Below are 5,225 nucleotides of genomic sequence, written 5' to 3'. Positions count from 1 at the left end.
ATTTTCTAAATTTCATCTTTTACCTTTTAATTGAAGGAAATATGATTTCAAAAATATTAAAATGAGAACAAAGTTAAGTAGTTATTTTTGGGTTGCCTGACATCAATGTCCAGCGCCATCACGACCATTAATGGATTTTGGGTCGTGACAACATGGTATCAGAGCACTAGGTTCACTTAGGTCTCACAAGTCATGAGCAAGTCTAGTAGAGTCTTGCGGATCGGTACAGAGACGTCTATACTTATCTTCGAGAGGCTACAGGACTATTAGGAGCACTTCCCTTTCTTGATTTCTCATCGTGCGATTTGATTCCTTTAAGGATTATGCCTTCATTTCCTTCCTATTCGATCTTATGGGACGTGAAACGCTTGTTGTAAATTTGGAATCGAGGAATTTTAATGGCACTACTGATGTAGATCAGGATGATTCTCCCTGCGTATTCGTTTGGGCTAATGTCGTCGTGTTACGGAAGGATGTTCTGTCATCTCAGCTCAGTAGATGTATCTTCTAATTATTTTGGGGCTATGCACCAATTGTTATGATGTTCATGATTTATTATCGCACAGTGTTGAAGTAATGGTAGGATACTTGTCTATGTGTAGGGGCAGTGAATGAATTGAAAGAAAGGTTTTCTCAGTACATGATTCAGAGGTTCAACGTTTTATTTCCAGCGGAGGAAAGGCAATCGGACTAAGAATGTTCAGGTTTGGGTTGATGGAGTAACGAGACTTGGTATTTTTGAGCGTGTTAGAATCTTTATCTGTGATGTGGTGCCGTTGTCCTTGCTGAATGTGTTAAGTTTGTCAGTGTTATAGTTTCTTCAATTAGCCTTCGGGGGCAAGGTATTGTGAAATGGTGCCGGAGGAGCGGTTGTCAGAAATAACGGGGTGTAGCGATTTCGGGATTGAATCGATGTTTCTAGGGTTGATGGCTTGAGAAAGATGATCTTCATAAAGGTTTAAAGTTGGTAGCGATCTGTCGGTTCAAGTGCTACAGAGATGAATTTTGAGTTAAGGCAACAACTGGGCAGCGAAGGATGAGGAAGGACATGTGGGAGGTGTCTTGCGGTGCTTAAACTTATAGAAGGCCAAGTGTGAGAAACAAGAGTCGGGTAGTTGCTTAAAGGAGTGAGTTTGACCAAAGTGGGAGAGTGGCAGTGTAGCATGCGGGTTATGTGATAGGATAGCGACACGCCTTGAGGAAAGTTAAGAGTGATTTGGGAATTATGGTGGATGGTGATTGGGTCTACGGACTTAATTTGAAATATTGGCTATTATACAGCGGGAGATTGGATACAACAGAAAGGAGTTGCTTGATATGAAGAAGGATACAACATGACGTAAGATTGGAATGTATTGTCGCACCTTTAGTTAACCTCCATGAGGAGTGAACGGACTGGTGCAGCTGGTGAATGATCTCGAACTTAGGATGGTCTACTGATTTCATAGTAATTATACCCAGTGCAGCGACGTTGGAATATATCAGCATGTAGTTTCCACATGTGGGTTATCTCTTGTGAGCAGGTTAGCGGTCGCGTGGTGTTGATGAAGCTTCTGCGAAGAATTCTACTAGCTACCCGATAAGAGGTTGAATATGTAAATATGGCTAGTGGTTCGAAGTGTTTATTAAAGGTTAATAGAAGGATTTCGAGAAATTTGGCGGGTTGATTATGCTAGATTATGTCGATGAAGAAAGAATCTTGGTGGGTTCCAGGTTTATGCAATAGTATGTTCAAGCTAAGTGGGAGAGTCCCACCGCCTACAGTTGGATTGCATGGTCGTCTATTTGTAAGATTTCTGGTTATCGGCATATTGATGGGTTATTACGACTAAGGAAAGAGAACATCAGTGGTAATTTTAGCAAGCGATTTAAGGAATGTGTGCTATAGTTGGCCTTATCGATTCATGCTCAGGCTTTGGGAAGACTCAGGATTTATGCTTCGTGTAGAGGGGAGTTACAAGGAAGATGATTCGGCCAGGTGCTTCTTTGAGAGGGTGCTCATGTGCTAGCAGAGCCTTGGAGTTGATTATATTCGGGACTAAGTCAGAGTGGGTGACTCTCAATAACGTTCCTAGTAGATTCAAAATTAAGGTGTGGTGCCTAAGGATTTCGAGTCCATAGTATGGTTGAATATCAAGCTTTTGCAGCGGATTATGATAAATGAGCTTGGAGTGTTCCGTGTTATCTTTGGTCTTCGGGGTATCATAAGCGGAATAGGAGCATGTACTAGGTGTTATTTTGGCGATTTGATCGCGCGAGCAAGTTCGTATGATATTTTTAGACTTGTGTGCATATTTGGTTTGGATCCCCGAGGGCTCGGGTGAGTTTCGGATAGGCTATGAGATGTTTTGGACTTGGAAAATCTGATATTTTTGCTGCAGCAGCTGTTCTGGTATGTTCATCTTCACGTTTGCGAAGGTAATCTCGCGAATGCGAATGGTAAGCTGGTCAGGGTGAGGTTTTACTCTTTGCGAACGCGAAGGCTTGGTCGCGAACGCGAAGTGATGGGGGCTTTATCCTTCGCGAACGCGACCAGCTTATCACGAACGCGTAGTGTTAGGGACCTGTGGGATGGGTCAGTCTTTCCTTCATCGTGAACGCGAGCAAGGTCTGGCGAACGCGAAGGCCCGGGGGGGGGGGGAGTAGCCTTCGCGAACGCGAAGGGGGACTCACGAACGTGTAAGCTTGGCAACTCTGCTCTTCGCGAACGCGACAGTGTCCTCGCGAATGCGATGAACACTGTCGCCCAGTTCGTAAAACAGTCCCAAAACGGGACTTAAGCCATTTCTTCAACTTTTCAAAAACCAAACGGGCTAAAGGCGATTTTCAAGAGATATTTTCTTCCCCAAAGTTTGTGGTAAGTGATTCTAAACCATTTTTTTAATTATCCATTACATTTCATGAATTATCAACCTAAAATCTAGAGTTTTCATGGTAGAATTAGGGGTTTTGGGTAGAAACTAGGGATTTCGGAAATTTGGGGATTTAGACCTCAAATTGAGGTCGGATTCCAAAACCAATTATATATCTGGGCGCGGGGTTGAATGGGTAAATGGATTTTGGTCTGAATCTCGGGTTTTGACCAAGCGGGCCCAGGGTCGATTTTTGACTTTTTGGAGGAAAATTTGGGAAATCTAAATTTATGCAATGTAATTGATTCCTTTAGCAATATTTGATATTATTGAGTCATTTTTGAATTAGATACAAGTGGTTTGGAGCTGAATTCTAGAGAAAAAGTTGTGATTGCGTATTGAGGGGCCTTCTGAACGAGGTAAGTATCGTAATTAACACTGACTTGAGAGAATTAGGAATCCCATATTAATTGCTAGGTGAAATTTATATGAGCGGCGTATATGTGAGGTGACGAGTACTTATGCGCCGCCAATTTACCTGTTTTCCCAGTTTCTCCCGTTTTTCTTATATTGTCTCTTTCCCATGCCTAATTGCTACAGATTTAGTCTAATGTTGTTTAATTAATCGTTCTTATGATGTTTACGGATCTTCTGGTGATAATTGAGTATTTATTTCGAAGTTGAGATTGATATTGTGGAATCAAATGTTGAAGTAAGGCTTGTACTTGTTATTCTATCTCCATGCTGTTATTTATTCACTGCATTATGGTAGGGGAGAGTGTTAATGCACGAAGGGTGATGTCGTGCCATATTGTGAGTGTTAATGCACGAAGGGTGATGCCGTGCCATATTGTGAGTGTAAAAGCACGAAGGGTGATGCCGTGCCATATTGTGAGTGTAAAAGCACGAAGGGTGATACCGTGCCATATTGTGAGTGTTAATGCACGAAGGGTGATGTCGTGCCATGATATGAGAGTTAATACACGAAGGGTGATGTCGTGCCGTTTCTATTGATTTTAGGGTGAGATTGAGAGTAAAAGCACGAAGGGTGATGCCGTGCATTTTTCCTTTACTGTATTCGATGTTCCTGTTGATTCATAGTATATTGGTTGTTCCAGTTATCATTTTGTCGTAGTTCTTTATCTCGTATTTCCCTCAGCATGTTTCCCCCTCCCGATATTACCTGTCTAGCTTTTCATTGTTGTTACTTGCATATACATTGTTAAATTGTACAGGTTGATTTGTAGGTGCCTTGTCTTAGCCTCGTCACTATTTCGTTGAGGTTAGGCTCGACACTTACTAGTACATGGGGTCGGTTGTACTGATACTGCACTTTGCACTTTCTGTGCAGATTTTGGTACCGGCTCGGGTTGATCGAGATTTTTGCTGTTGGACCGTTATCCGGAGACTCAAGGTAGACATGTCGGCGTTCACAGACTTTGAAGTTCCCGCCTATCTTTTTCTGTTTTGCTGTTTCTTTCATCCAAACAGTTGTATTTCTTTCAGATTATTACTTGTAGTGAATTCTAGAATGCTCATGAATTGTGACTCCAGATCCGGGTGGTAGTAGTTAATAAAATTTTGATATTATTCCGCACTTACTATATTTAATCTTAGCTACTCTGTTGTTAATCACTGAATGGAATAGGGATTGGTTTAATGATTCTCTAACGTTGGCTAGCCTAGCAAGTGAAATGTTAGGCGCCATCACGGTCCCGATGGTGGGAATTCTGGGTCGTGACAAGTTGGTATCAGAGAACTAGGTTGCCTAGGTCTCACGATTCAAGAGCAAGCTTAGTAGAGTCTGGAGGATCGGTACGGAGACGTCTGTGCTTATATTCCAGAGGCTATGAAGTTTAGGAACAAATTTCACTTTTATTCTTCTGTGTCGTGCGATTTTGTTTTCTCAATACTGATTGAGCTCTTCTCCTCTTATTTTCTCGCAGATGGCGAGAACACGTACCGCTTCCTCAGCTGAGAAGAAACCAGAGCCCCAGTGGCAGCTCCTACGAGGGGCAGAGGCCGAGGCAGGAGCAGGGCTCAGCCCAGAGTTCGTGCAGCAGTATCAGCAGTGGAGCCTCAGGTAGAGTTGGGCGAGGAGGTTCCAGCCTAGACTGTTCCTGCCGGACCAGCTTAGGTTTCGGAGGGGTTCATTGCCACCCCATTACTTCAGGATGCTTTGATCCGTTTGGTGGGCCTTATGGAGAGTGTGTCCCAGATTGGCGCATTTCCCATGGAACAACCGTTTCTCAAGCTGGAGGAGGGTCCCAGACTCCCTCTATTCCCGCTCCGAAGCAGATAGCTCCCAAGTATCAGGCTCCAACAGCTCATCCAGTCAGAGTAGTTCAGCCGGTTGTTGTGCCACAAACCGGT

Source organism: Nicotiana tomentosiformis, chromosome 12 (genome assembly GCF_000390325.3).
Source record: "Nicotiana tomentosiformis chromosome 12, ASM39032v3, whole genome shotgun sequence".
NCBI lineage: Eukaryota > Viridiplantae > Streptophyta > Magnoliopsida > Solanales > Solanaceae > Nicotiana > Nicotiana tomentosiformis.
Note: the sequence above shows the minus strand (reverse complement) of the source record.